This window comes from Rhipicephalus microplus, unplaced genomic scaffold (genome assembly GCF_043290135.1).
Source record: "Rhipicephalus microplus isolate Deutch F79 unplaced genomic scaffold, USDA_Rmic scaffold_58, whole genome shotgun sequence".
Classification (NCBI taxonomy): Eukaryota; Metazoa; Arthropoda; class Arachnida; order Ixodida; family Ixodidae; genus Rhipicephalus; species Rhipicephalus microplus.
In genome coordinates this window covers 866,465-882,015 of record NW_027464631.1, presented here as the reverse complement: position 1 = coordinate 882,015, position 15,551 = coordinate 866,465, and the positions used below count along the sequence as shown (strand labels likewise).

The 15,551-nt window shown below is 47.4% G+C and overlaps 1 long non-coding RNA gene across 2 annotated transcripts in view; it reads right to left on the bottom strand.

Moving 5' to 3' along the window:
* Nucleotides 1–15,551, bottom strand: part of LOC142788380 (uncharacterized) — a 63,218-nt gene that overhangs the window by 23,288 nt on the left and 24,379 nt on the right. For both annotated transcript variants that reach the window (XR_012889339.1, XR_012889340.1), the window contains exon 2: nucleotides 14,985–15,068. This is a non-coding gene — a long non-coding RNA (uncharacterized LOC142788380). The remainder of the gene's footprint in view (nucleotides 1–14,984; nucleotides 15,069–15,551) is intronic.

Here is a 15,551-nt window from a genome sequence, read left to right as displayed (position 1 = left end):
ACGTCCTCCACTGCCACTGCGTGTGAAGGCGCTGCGGCCGAGTTCGTCGATTTCTCCGGCACGGCGCAGAAACCACGCACGAAGCAGGAAAACAAGAACAACGGGTTTATTAACCCAAGATGCAACACAGTGCGACACTCGCGGGCTTGCAGGCCGTACAGGGAACTCCGCAAGACCGAGCAAGTACGCTTGCCTAGGGCGCGACAACTCCAGCACAAGGGCCGAAGTCGAACGCACGAACGAGAAGCCGCCTGCTGAGCAGCGCATCAGCCCCTCGTGAAGGCCTAAGAGCATCTGCCGCGACGAGCGAATCGTCCGGCGCAACAAAGCACGTAGGAGAGGAGGATGTCACGCGCGCCCAAAGGGAAATGGCGCTGCGTCGTGACGTAGACCCGCGCAGCATGCCAGCGTAGCGTGCCCAGACATGCCAGCGCAGGAAGGAGCCCATGATTAACTGGCCCAGACCAAGAGGCGCCCTGGCGGCCATCTTGGCGGATGCCGGTGTTGATGCGCGCCCGGGCTACGCCGTCGGCGCGCGCGCGGCAGCTGGGGAACGAGGCGCTAGGTTGGAGGGCGCTCTCGATTCCCACAATACATACATACATACATACATACATACATACATACATACATACATACATACATACATACATACATACCTACATACATACATACATACATACATACATACATACATACATACATACATACAAGGGATGGACAGACCCCCGCAAGAAGGGTCTTTGCCCCTAAAAGGTATTTATGTGTGTCAGATATGATGCTGCTCATGAGATAAAGATCAGGCTGTGCATAGAGTGCTTATTTATTACAGCGAAAGCTGTTATGAGATCAGAATGCGAGTCACACGCGGCGCTGTAGTTGTCTGCCGCCGCCGGTGTCCGTTATCAGTATCAAACGAAAAAAATGCAGTAAATAAAAAACACGAATGACAAAATATCATTCGAACCCGGGTCCACTGCGTGCCAGCCCAGTATTCTCCCACAAAGCAATGCCAGTGCTTAGAACTCGTTTTAAAACTGGCCTTAAGCATGCTTGATGCCAGAAAAAAAATCTTGTTAATATGAATAATAAAGTGCTTTAGAACATCAAAGAAACAGGCAGGCATCACAGAGTACGAATTGCATAACTAGTGGGCCGTCCAATGCTTCAACCCATCCGAAAACTTGTTCTTGATCACCTATTAACTGTGGCGCATACCCACATAAGGTGTATTTCTTCATCCTCGTTAGCCAATGCATAAAACAAATTGCCCAGAATTCTTAACAACTGTGTAGCAGATACCACTTTTCTCTAAAAAATGACAAATGATAGCATAGTGAGTGCTGGCCTACTACACAAAATTTATGATTTTTATGGCATAGTGGGTACCCAGCAGTAGCATCCCAAAGAGAGTTTAGAAAAGGCTCTGAAAGGCCGCTCTTCTAGCTTTTGCTGTGAGTGTGCTGCGTGTTCTGCACAGGTATAAAAATTTTGTATTTATCACAGTACCCTCAGTACCATAAGCCATTACAGAGGATGGGCTACACACTACTACATATTAGTGGGAATTAACCAGCAGGAATAGTTTATTTCTCTTCAGTATCCACTCTAATATTGCATTCGTTTGTACACTTACTTTTGCCTCGGTTTTATTTTTACACGTGGGCAGATCATTTGCCTTTTTTAACCACACCTTCCCGTGGCTCGGGATAACAAAAGGTGGAGAGAGAATGCGTAAAAAACATGTACTCGGGCTTGCATGACTAAGTTGAGATTTATATTTGAGAAGTAGCACGAGTATGCACCAAGTTAGAGCAACGGAGGGAATAAAAGATGCAAAGAAAACAAACTGCCCCCACCTCGCCGAAGAGAATCGTGCTTGCGTTGAGAGTACACAGTGTAGTATTTTTATGGCGTGAAAAATTAGTGACGAGACGAGGATTTGTACCGTAACCACTTATTTACACATTTATCAGCCAGCGAATGTTCGAGAACCAGGTATGCACTTCACTCCATCTATAAATATGTACGAGCAAGCGAACGGGAGATTGGGATGCAGAGAGGAGAGAAAGCAAACTGCGGTAGAAGGAGCAGCGAAGCACTGCACCTACCCTCTCCTACATTCTCTCCCCACACCCAGGAGCTCCGCTGAGCTCTCGCGATGCGAGCACCCTCACACGCATGAGTGCAGTTTTTTCCACTCACTCTCTGCTACTCCATCTGCATCATTTGCTCCGGTTTCTGGGGGGCGAGGATAGGCATAAGCACCCACAGCTATGGCTACAGGTCAGGAAATGAGAGCAGAGAAATAAGACCTCACGGTGCAGACACCAACAGACGCCTGACATCCCCGACTAAAATATGCATTTGTATTTAGAAGAATAGAGACAACAATTAAATGATCCTATCCTGAAGCAGTGGAAATGCAGGCTGATCAGCTCTCAGCTCGAGACTAAGGAACACCTGATCTCCCGAGCTATACTCTGTTTCACAAACTTTTGGCAGTGTTGTGGAAGGTACGGGCGCTCTCTGCTAATCATGGCAGAGCGCACTACACAAGTGTGTTCCTATGCACATATTGTGTCCGTTAATTCGACTGGTGGCCTCATCTGTGTGGCAGTGGGTGTACTATTCTAATTACGTTTTGATTTTTGTGGCAGATGGCACTTGGTACCTTTTTGATACGTTTTTCTTATTGTCAGATCGGATGACCAGGGTTGCCCTACCACAGTGGTTTAGAGGCTAAGGTGCTCTACTGCTGACTCGCAGGTCCCGGGATCGAATCCCGGCTGTGGCGGCTGCATTTTCATTGGAGGCAAAAATGCTCTATATCTGTGTGCTCATATTGAGGTGCATGTTGAAAAACCCCAGGTGATTGAAATTTCCAGAGCCCTCCACTATGGCGTCTCTCACAATCATATGGCGGTTTTGGGACGTTAAACCCCACAATATCAATAAATAAAGGACCAGCATTGCAATGAAAGTGGCACATTCTCTTCTATTTATTATCCTAACCGGTTCCTGTGAGTTCTTGTCACGTTCCACTTTTTTACTTGTTTATGCAGTTTGCATACGAACATCTAATTCAGGCATTGAATCAACAAACGAAGGATTGATTGGCTCAAACAATCAGAAGCTTTATTTTCACTTCTCAGTGGTCGCTTGCTTCATTCCTAGCCATACCAGAGCATCAATATCTTCAAGCTTAAACGTCCTGTTTTTTGCTGCTACGAAGTCCTCCACATAGCTGCAAACAAGCTTTACGAGAGTCCATCTGGCAGTGGTTGGGAGGTAAATGCACACGAGGTGATCAGCAACCTCAGCAATGCACTCCACACTTTATAAGTGCCACTGCAGATGGGGTTTCGAGGACCAGCCGACAAACCAGGTCAACGGGCTTTGTGCGTAGACAGGACAGTGCCATCAGTCCACACTCGACTATATGCGTATGACCGGCCTTGACCCACGTTTCGTCGGTGGAAAAGAAAAAGATTGGCCTGCTCTGGCGTCACAGCTCCTCTATTTGGCGCAGATATTGGTGGCGACTCTGGACAATCTGCGTCGCTTCTGTTAGAAGGGCGTTCCAAGAGCGTTTCTGGTTTGTGAAGGCAAGCTTTTTTCAGACCATCTGCACTATCATCCTGGACAGAGTCGGTAGCGTCTCATCCTCTTTGAAACACTGCACCACTTTGGCGATAGCAAACATTTAGCTTTTCTCAGAAAAGCCATGCACCACTCTTAGCAACAGGTGGAGGCCAAAATCATACAACTTTTTCATCCGATCACGACATTTCCCACTAGAACGCTTCTTTGCTGGGAGGACTTTGCTGGCGTCCCACGTCTGTGTTTTCCACTGATACAGCATTTGCTCACTCATTCTGGTCAGTTTGCAGTTCTCTTAATGAGTGCATGCACACTTGCACTATCTCCGCACTTGACGCAAAGCCCTTCAAAAACACTGAAAGCTACCTGCATTGCCAGCTTAGAAAAACGAAGCCCATTCGAAGGATGGCTCAATGGTCAGACATCTTGCACAGACACAACCAACTCTGATGACGTCTTGTTTCTGATAGGCAGCGCATCACCCCGACACAACAACCATCGCAAAGATGCCTTAATGCAGGCTTTCGGTTTAATAGTCTCTGTTGATTAAAACACTCTACACACTTTTAAAAAAACACTCCTAACGATGTTTCTAACTTCTGTGGGTATAGCTTGCAAAATAGAACTGGACAGCTAAAATATTTTAGGGACTATTTGCTGTGCCTCTACAGTCCTGATTGGACGAGAGAGCTGTACCTTTGGCTCCCCTGGCAACAGATTGTGAAACGAAGTATAAGGCATCAGCAGCCACTCGCAGTTTACTGAACTTAGAAGAGGCCACTCACAGACCTTCGCCGACCGATTTCCTGGCAAATGCGCCCACGTGTCTAGACAGAGGGACAGTATTGAAAAAAGGTGGGGGTGGTAGTTTGAGGTGAGACGATCTTAACAAGGGTGCTACTATGTCAATGCAACCAAAGTCTGTAGAGTCGTGAAAGTGAGGAATTAACCACTGAGCCACCCTGGACAAGCTGGCAGACTGGTCTGGTAATGTTGCGGCTTCTTGGGCCCCAACCTAGCCTTCGTCAGACTTGGTTTCTCCATTTCTCCCCCTTTCAGAATAATAAAGTCTATTTTTCCTTCTCCTGTTGAGTCATGCACCTCAGGGCTTACCATCAAGTTTTGCGTCCATCCATCTGTAAAGTGCCAAGAGTGAAGCCAGGAAGGGAGGTACATGGCTTACGCTTAGCGATATTAGAGTTCATTGCTATATTATACGCGAGAAACGAGTGGCTAACACTGCAGGCTATTCACGAAATGTATTTGCTAGAGCGGTTACATGCTACATGCTACATGCAGGCTGCTGGAATGCATATCGTCGTCGCGCACCTGCGTGTGCACATGACAAAGAGGACAAAAGTCGCTTGCTTCTCGAGCTCGGAGCCGGACTGGCTGCGCTGCAACCTTTCTTGAAATATATTTTGTGAATGGCCTGCAACAAAAGTGACTCGTTACTCACGTAACGAATTTGGTGGAGGTGCGTGGTATTCACAAAATATAATTGCAAGAGCAGTTGCAGCGCTGGCCAGAGTGGCTCCTAGCTCGAGCACCAAGGCACCTTCCTCCCTCTCGTCGGGCGCACGCCCGCGTCTCGACAGTATGCATTCTGGCAGCCTACACGTAGTAATATATGTATATATATATATATATATATATATATATATATATATATATATATATATATATATATACAGAAGAATAACTTCGGTTGCCGCAAGGTTATAAATATGAAAGTAGGTGCGCTTTCACATAACAACTGTTTATTGTGCCGACGTTTCGACGAGAACCCCGTCTTTTGCGTGCGTATTATACCTTGAAAAAGACGGGGTTCTCGTCAAAACGTCGGCACAATAAACAGTTGTTATGTGAAAGCGCATCTACTTTCATATATATATATATGTATATATATATATATATATATATATATATATATATATATATATATATATTCATGAAGAGCAATAAGAGACAACGCCTGTTCAGTAGGCCGGCTGTTCTTATTCTGCTCTTTGTCTTTTTTCTCTACATGCTAGCTGAGCGTGAGCCCGTGCCCGAGCCCCGCTCAGTCTTCCTTACACTCGGCTCCGCTGCGAGCATGCAATCCGACCGAAATTGACTCTCTGGTGGCGTTGACCATCGCTTCAAAGGTGGCATCATTCAGAGGTCTTGAGCTCTGAACTACCAAAGATAGAAGAAATGCCTCTAGCAGGCGACATTGGCTGCCTCAAGGAGGCTGGTCACACTTAACTGCGAACCATGCCTCAAGCAGTCAGCTTTGGCGTTTGCATGCTGGATGGCCTCCTGATGAAAAGCTTTCTGAATGGTGACACTAGCTGTAGCACTGCGGTCGGTATCAGCGACAGGGTCTTAGCAGGGCCACATGCTGAGTATCCCGAAAAGGCATTGTTAGCGGAATGGTTCCTGGCGGACAGCATTGCCAGTGCCATGGTGGACAATCAAGCTTCCGCCCGGCTGCATCCTCAATGGACACTACTTTGCCATCAAATGCACATAATATATCTTCGATGTCAGCAGCAATGTTACTATCTTTTCAGCATTCATCAATGAGCAATTCTTGAACAAGACGGATGGTCACTGCAAAGATGTGGGGATTGTTGAATATGAAGCTATTGTTGAGGCGGCCTTGTTGTGGATCACATTGTCGTCAGGTAAAATGTAACTTTGCATGTGGACAGCCTTCCCACGCCCGGCCAATGACTGTGGTGACGGTCCAGCTTATTGCGAGGGAGCTGACGCCATCACACTGTCGGCCGATGCGTTCAAGCACTCTCGCACTGGCCTGCTTGGACGCAGGCTCACCAACTGTTGTGACTTGGAGACAGATTTGGTCAGTGTAAGTTCGAAAGTGGGACACAAAGGAGAGTTTGGGTCCTCTGCAGCGAAACCCGCCTTTCGGCCTTTTTCGGTGTTTGTCGTGGGGTGTTCCGGGAAGCTTACTCGAAGGTGTTGACTAGACACAGATGTACAGTCATGGCACTGCCCCTCAGGAACTCTGTATCTGTGAGACAGAACGCTGGTGCATGGTGCAGCTGTAGCGTCGGGATGCGCCCAATCTTTGTCAACGAGGGAGAGAAGTGTGGTAGAGGCCTTAGTGCTACTGTCTATGCTGTGCATCTCACAGCTGGTGTCCGCAATTGACAATGAGTTAGTGAAGGCGTAGTTGCAGTTAGTGAAAAGTGGGCGAAACAGACTGGTCAACTTATAGCGCACTATTCTGACCAAGATCGCTGCCTCACAACCTGGTAGCCATGCCAGGCCTTGGCAGCTCTGCGAAGGCTGTCGATGGCAACTGCCTATTTCCGATATTCCAGCCAGGCATGGAGAGTGCCAAGTGCGTCCACTGTCTCGAGCCACCCAAAGACGTCCTCCTGGATTCTGAAGTACAATGTTAAAATGCGCCCTGCCGCGGTGGTCTAGTGGCTAAGGTACTCGGCTGCTGACCCGCAGGTCGCGGGTTCGAATCCCGGCTGCGGCGGCTGCATTTCCGATGGAGGCGTAAATGTTATAGGCCCGTGTGCTCAGATTTGGGTGCACGTTAAAGAACCCCAGGTGGTCAAAATTTCCGGAGCCCTCCACTACGGAGTCTCTCATAATCATATGGTGGTTTTGGGAAGGTAAACACTACAAATCAATCAAATCAATCAATCAATGTTAAAATGCGTGGAGCCGGCGATGGCAGGACGGCGGTTGAAATTCCCAAGTGTGCCCACGCCAAGCAGCCCAGTTGCTCCGATAGCTCCGTGAGAGAATGCTAGAGCGCACGGCGGGTCTCAGGTGAGCTGGCCTCAAGAATTTGTGCGATGGCAGCAGTTAACAAGATCTTGCTTGCGCACAGTGCTGGTAAGGTGGCTAGATGAAACCTGGAGCTCAACTCTATCAAGTGATTAGTTGTGACCCGGAAAAAGCTCGGCAGGGCTTTCTGGCGAACCGCGTGCAGAGCCAGGGGTGAATGTAAACATTTGACAGATGTCTGTCTGCTTGGGTATGAAAACTGGAAAATAATTTAAACTCCAAGCAAAAGTATGTAAAGAAACACGACATTTCGGCACCGACTTGGTTCCTTCCTCAAAGGCGACTGTGCCTACGTAGCAGCGGTGTCTTCAAAGCACTCGCGGGGCGGTTCATGACCCCTCTCTCAATCTCCCGTTTTGCCGTGGAGCGCAGTCCGTGTGTATACACTGGGGGAAGGGTTCCAAGAGAGCGGTTGATGTTATGGGAAGTTCGCTGTATATGCTATGACTCAAGCAGTAACCTTCTCCTCCCGTTAGTCTCGCTTTCAAGGATGGTCATTGTGTCGAAATTTATCGGGTGTCCAACGTCTTCGCATGCTTGGCGACAGCACTGCGCTTTTTGTAGAGTTTCCGCACGTCGTTGGCGTGTTGTTCGAGTCGTTCCGGTAGGTTTTTTTGTATCGCTTATATACAAAAAAGGGCGCTCAGCACACGGAAATTCGTAAATTACACCGGGGATCCTGTCCATCGTTGGCAGGTCCTTTGGGCGGGGAAGGAGGCGGCCCAGCATACATGAAGTGTGCGATGCGAACCCCCCCCCCCCTTTTTTTTTTGAATACCCGTGCCAACATCTCGCTGGTTCCCTGGACGTATGGGACAGGTATGCGTTTCGGAGGGCTGGCTGATTGGGTTTTTCGTATGCTCTGTTGCTCTGCGTGGCAGCTCGAAGGAAGCTTTTTGGGTATCCAATTTTTCTGAAGTCCGCATTACGCAGGCCTCTACTTTCTTTCGCTCTGTGTCATTAGAGCTTATGTTCTTGGCTCTCCGAAATAACGTGGTCACAACCGAGGCTTTATGGCAGGCGGGCATGAGAAAAGGGCAGGCATAGGAATAGTCTCCCAACCACTTGGCTGGTAATTTGCCTTGAGGCTACCCGGTTTCGCTCTGGTTTTTGAAGCTGAGCTGTCATCATGGCAATGCGAAAACTTCCGATGAATGAGAACAAGGCGGTAATAATTACTGATTCGTTTTCGGTATGCACAACTCTTACAACTTTTCATAACTCTCGTGCTATAATGACGTTACGATCTTTGGTTCCGTCTCATCTGAAGTGCCTGAAGTTAGTATGGGTCCCACATCACTGAGGATTAACATTAAATTAAATGGCCGGCGCTTTAGCCCGCTTAAGGCTAGACCTCTCAATAGTTCAGGTTTCCCCGGTGGTAGAATACTTCACTACAATTAAGTACAGAAGATTAGCTATTCACACAGATAGGATGGAAGCAAGTGTACGAAATAGAATCATCTAAAATATCCATGGATGTTGCAGCGAAGCAATTCTCGACAATCAGAAGTGACGATCCACAGATTTTGATGCCCCATCCCCCTATCAAACTTTTAGCTGTACAGGGCTCCTCTGACGATATCATCCCTCAGCCGATTCTGCGGAGAACTGGAAAATATTACGCATTACTTTTTGCGATGTTCAAGATACTCTCGTATTCCAAGACGACTTCTCATTACTCTTTTTTAAATTAGGCTTAACCTCATCGGAGGAAAATATTTTGAAGCTTCAGTGCCTCAGGCTTGGGATACTGCCACAGGGATGCCTTTGATACCATGTGTAATTTCACTATAACTACTCAACAAGTACCATTTCAATCCGGTATTTAGAATTCTTCGAAATTTCAATGAGGTAGTATCTAAGTTTTCAAAAATTGTTTCCAATAAATTAGTACGACAGTATGAAATACAAGCTCAAAAGCATGATACTTGTAGTTTAAAATAAATATATTACATACTATTGCCATTTTTAAAATTTTTTATTCTCCTATTATACCTAAAATTAAAAGTCTCAACCTCGCATTCATGGCCAATCCACCAAAATGGGTTCGAGCATTGTGTCTCATTTCTCCCTAACAATAGCGCACTTGCGAACTACTGACATGGACATTCCTGCGTTTACTACACTTCGAAGTGGACAACTGCTCTCCGGCTCGCCTTCAACCACGGACCGCGTACAAACAAGCTTCCACGTCCGCTCCGCACTACGACTGCAGTGAGGCCATTACCCGAAGCTTCTCCTTGATCGCTCAAGAAATCAAGACATCAGGGTTTGGCGACGCCTCCCTTGGATCGTTCAACAAGACCTAGATTACATGTTTTCACGTATTTAAAGATGACCCTACCAGCTGGGTAAGCGTGATAACTCGGTTGCCATTAAATACTCGTGGAGTGACACGATCTAGGAGTCCATCGCTGAAGAACGTTTGCGAGGATCTGCCTAAGCATGTCATCATTTTCAAAGCAGCGCATACGCTACATGGGCAACATAGAGCGCGACGCTGATGTCAACGTTTGCGGTCAAGCCGGCAAGGTGCAACTAAGAATGTCGCGACTCACATCTACGACACGCTGGTACTTCCACACCCCTGCAATATACAATGAACCTCCTCTGCAGCCTGCAGTACATCAGCGACGGGATCCATGACTCGACGCACACAGCCGTCTTGTCATCCTACACCCACCCATTCGAAACCTTCCCTTTCGTACGCCAGACAATCGGGTTGCAGGACACGTCTCATCGCCGAGCAGCTACAGTTTGTCCAACGAAGTCGCCTTCACCTGGACGTGGATGCTATGTGTGTGGGAGCATCAGGCATGGGTATAAAAGCTGCACACAAAGCCAACCTCAAGTCATGCAATCTAAAGCACGCCCACTGCTCACCCTCATGGTCCACATTGACAGCATTTGTGCACTGACGGCTGTCGTCGAGCGCAGCATAAATCATTGCTTCATCGCCACACCCCAGAACACCTTCATCCCTGGACTGAGCCACCACTGCGGGGCCTTTGTGGCAACGTACTACCAGGTCGGTGCCCTGAACCTGTGGCTGACATCGAGGCCCGATGCAAGTTCTTGTACTCGGTGCCCATCTTCGACGACCTGCCCAGAGACATGGTCTTAGGGGCCAACTACTATCTCTCCGGCGAAGTGCTGCTCACGGTTGAAAGAAGCAGCATCAACCTCCATTCTGTGGCTTTAAGTGTGCCTCCCACTCAACCTCAAGGTGAGCTGACGACGCTACTTGCACATACGGCTGTACTCAAGTGGCACGCATCGCTCTTCGCTGATACTACTTATCAGCTTTTCGAAACTAGCGTGCTGGCATCATATTACTACCGACAATGACCTGCCGCTGTCCATACTGTTACGTGAATATGCCGAATGAGAGCGGATTGTAATTGACTAGCAGGCGCAGGAAATGCCTGCCGCAAACATTATCAGACAATCTTATAGCCCATGGGCAGCATCTGTTGTCCTGGTCCGAAAAAGGACAGCAATATCTGATTTTGTGTCAACTTCCGAAAGCTGAAAAAGCACAGTATACCAGACTCGTACCCCCTGACACCAATTGACGATGCTATTGGCGCTGTACAAAACGTGAGGGTTTTTCCCTCACTAGACTTGAAAGCAGGGTATTTACAGATCAACGTGGTCGAAGAAGATACGTTTAAGACAGTGTTCTGAACATCATCTAGCCTCTACGTGTTTAACCGAATGCGGTTCGGTCTGCCAACTGCCCCAAGCACATTTCAGCGTGCTATGAACACAGTGTTGGGCACACGGAGAGACTGTGCATACATTGTTTATCTCGACGACATTATAGTCATCGGGAAAACAAAAAAAAACAACATCTACAAAATCTCGATACAAATCTGCAGAGGCTGCGTAACACCGGCTTTTGTCACAACTGCCACCAGTGCCACTTCGGGTTGACTACGATATCTTCCCTGACAAGTTTTCTGGGGCTGATTTTGCAGGCCACAACCACTGTCTTTAAGTGCTACGCACTCTATGCGTTCATTTGACTTGGTGACAGCTCAGTTACATGCTTCACCTTTTTGACTGTATTTTTGACGTGCTTCATCTTTCGCGTTGTGCTTGCGTGTGCAGTTTGGTCTAGCTTCCATATGCAACCATGGCGTATCTTTGCCATCTGCCGATATTATTGCGATGGTACTGACCATGAGAACTGTTTGCATTGGGCACTGCTTTAAGACAACGACCTCGACTGGCGAATGTCGCGCAAGTGAGTTCGGTGCAGCGATGGACATTTCAGGGGAGAGCGGGAGGCCTTCGCGTATTGACGGCACAAACTGAGAACTCTGTCTCACGCGTTTGTGAAGTTGAGCGCATCGTGACCCAACTGGCTGCTATACAGACAACGATGCAGGACCGAAATGATCGTATTTTCACCGAAGCGACCTATAAGCAGGACACTGCTCACCAACACAACGCTGCATGCCAAGCACATATCCATAGGACAATCGTTAACCCGCAAGTCATACTTGTTTGCATCAGCACACTGTGAGTTAAAAAGCAATTGAGCGAAAACCCGCTCGATTTCCCTTGCACTGTTTGCAACCGTTGTAGTTTAAGTGTGATTAGCGCGATGCTCCGGTGAGTGCACTGTCTACTGAAAGTGTATACTGGTCGTGACTTGTTCATTGTTGTGCTGGAGAAGATGTGCCAAGAAGTATGAACAAGGGTGCATAAGTATCTAAGCGTACTGTACTCACTAAACAGCAATAGACACTATATATCGATGTGCAATGAACATTGAGCTGCTTCTGTGAAGACCCGTTTCACTTTGGTGTGTTATACCGATTCCTATATCAAAGGCATCAATCACATTTTTCGATCCGCGTTTGGTCTCTTTCCACCGGTTGCATGAATATCCACAACACTGGTCGGTGGAGGGAATGACGATTCTGCTGATGACGAAAGTCGAGAATTGCAACAGCTTACGGTTTTTGCAGGCTTCACCAAGCTTAGTTCTTTAATAGAACAAATGCCTTATAGGTCTTGTATAAAATGCACACTTTTTTCCTGTTCTTAAGAGCGGCGGCGGACGCCGCGCTCATGTTGCTGCGTCGTTAGCAGGCAGGCATGCAGGCAAGCGAACACACCATTCGCAGTGCCACCGGGTGTCTGTTCGAACGCAAGGGAAGAAAAAAGGCAAAAATTAGTTTCTGGTAAGACGTAAAGCTGCTTTGAGTGTGTAAAATATAATTTCAAGTTATACATCTATGTCTTCAAGCTAATTAAATGCACCTGCAAGGATTTCTCCTTCTACCAGTAGGGTGACCACATTGCTGTTGGGTGACGCTGGCAGTAATTTTTTGCCGACTTTCATTATCAAGTTAAAACTATAACTTCTTTTTTACGGACAAAAGCCTGTTTGTCCCTGCCGATGTGATGAACTATCTTCTCATCAATTCCAAAAATTTTTCTGAGTCGTAGACAGTCCTTTTAAATTGTCTTGAAAAAAACTTTGACTCAATCAATGTGCGCAGCATTGTCTACAGTCAAGCCCACATATAACGGCCCCACTTAAAACGAAATTTCGCTTAAAACGAACAATATCCGCGTTACCGTGAAAATATACATTGGTTCAATGGCACAAAATCGCACTTAGAACGAACGTCTCCGAGCGCCGCTGATCGGTTACAGCGAACTGAATCAGCGGTCTGCCGACTTCCTGGTAAACCAATTTCGACCACCGATCAAGCATCGGCAAGATGCCCATACATTCTTATTGCTAAGCACCGACCCTGCCTCCACGCCCCTCTAGTTACCGCTCTCCCCGACCGCTTTTGTTAAGCATCCCTCCATCCGTTGTCTCCCCAGCTAGTCTGAGCATTCCGCATCACCAGACGAGGCACGTGTTTTTACACTGCCGCCGACCTTTCGAAGACCAGTCGACCATCTACCCCGTTTTTGATCGCTGGTACTGTCGTTCACGTCGGCGGCCTGGAGTGACCAGACCATTTGTCAACATCATCGGCAACCAACTGTGTCCGATAGTCTGCGTCAAGTGCATGCGCGTACGCTACCACACCGACTTTGATCATTTGCAATTCGTTTCGTGTTTAGGACTTGTTCTCGCTCACTTCGCACTCAACTCAGCGTGCATTCCGCGCGCGTGCGGAATCGCGAAAATCGCTGTTAATTTGCGCAGAACGAATCACAAAATATCGAAGTCCGTGAGGCCACGCAAACCCGCAGGTGCAACGAAACGATTTTTTGACCGCCGCCGCCGATTCTTCGAACACCGCCGAGCGCACCAATTCAGGCGGCCATGCACTCTTTTCAAGTTTTTCTATGTGCGAGTTTCGCGGACCTTTCAAGCAAGCTACCCAACCTGCCTCCTTCCCGTGTGTTTTGGTTTTCAAAGTCGCCCTCCCACCGCATCCTCCCCTCTCTTTATCGCAACTTTTTGCCCTTCTTTCACAAGTCTACTCTTTTCTCTTGATCACAACCCCTTAGCCCGTCTCCCCCACTACTCGACGCCCGCCACGCTGGCTCGAATTAGTTTCGTTTTCTGACTGGAAACAAGCCCAGAGCTGTTCCACACGTTCTGGCATGTGTGTCGCGTGTGTGCGTCTTGCTCGCTCTTGGTGTGCGTGTGTGTTTATAATGGCTGACGGAAGGACTAGCACGCTTTTTTTTCCTGCCGCTCAAGAAAACGTCAAAAGTGTGACCGCTTGGTTTGAGCGTAATCCGCGCGTTAGGTGCCGCGTTGCAGAGCACTTGCTCATAGCTGTTGGCCATCTGGCAGCCACTTCGCCGCTTCAGGCAACCCGGTATTCATCTGTGGAGAAAGTGAATATTTCCTGGGCGGTGGTGATGGCTACATGCACCTAAAACTGTTTTCGTGAGACTGACTTCGTTGCCGTCGAGCCCGATGCCAAGCCTGAAGCTTCCGAACAGGACCCCTGCGGTGACGATTTGTGGCAGCGCATCACCGACTCCGACCTAGAAGAGCGAGACATTTGTTGCGATGGTTTAATTACAGCCGAAGATGATGCCGACACTGCGGAACCTTGCACGGATTAGGGCATTGTGAATGAAGTACGTAGCGAGCGCAGGTTGGAGGAATCGGATTGCGAGAACGACGAAACTTTGGAGTCAGTGCCTCATGCAGCTTATGCCACAGGTCTCGACGAACAAGTACCCTGCCGTTTTAAATAAACTCAAGACCGCCCTTATCACTTCTGAAATTCGAAACACGTACATCACGGACTTTTTGGGGCATAAAGAGTTTGTGTTTTCACTCACAACTTTTTTTAAAAGCTGTGTTTAATTTACTACGAACTTCGGGATACAGCGAACGAATGCCGCGTCACGCTCAGGTTCGTTATAAGCGGGCTCGATTGTATGTAGTTTACATTAACACGCTGAGTAGCAAAAACCCGACCTCAAAAGGAACACATAAACAGGATGGGTGCCCTTGCTTCTGTAGACATACTTTACGTCTTATTATGACTATGAAGAAACCTAGCCTTACCAATTTTATTAACAAACACTAGCCTTACCACTAATAGTAAATGAAGGTAACTTACCGGTGAAAGCACTTTAACATTGAGCTTGTGCAAGACATGGCGATTGAAAGCTTTGAAAAGCCCACTTGAACGGCAACCGGGTACCTGAAGGAGAACATGTATACACAACTGAAACACTTCTATCAAAACCATTATTCAAGCTCCTTGCGATGGGTGTTCAAAACAGTTAACTCCATGCAGGTGGCACGTCAATGGTCTCACATAGCCTTAATTCTGTAACTGGAGTATCAAAACACAGCCTCACGCAAAATTAACTTTTAACCACGTTTCATTACTTACTGTGAACCTTGTTATATTTAAAACATTATAGCATGCCTTTTGAATCGAAACTTAAATATTAAGGAGAGATGCGATTTGAAAAAACAAACAAAAAGTTGCTTTAAATTTCATTGCCTAGGGGAATGAAATTTTCGCTTTGTGTATAGGCTTTTATCAGATATTAGCTTCCTTTAATGCTAGACTATCTAGTGAGGCTAGTCTAGCTGTCTGTTGGGGGAATTAGAGGGTGTTCCTGGGGATCTAATAGAGATCAACAAAGTAAGGCGGACACATGAAGCTTATACTGTG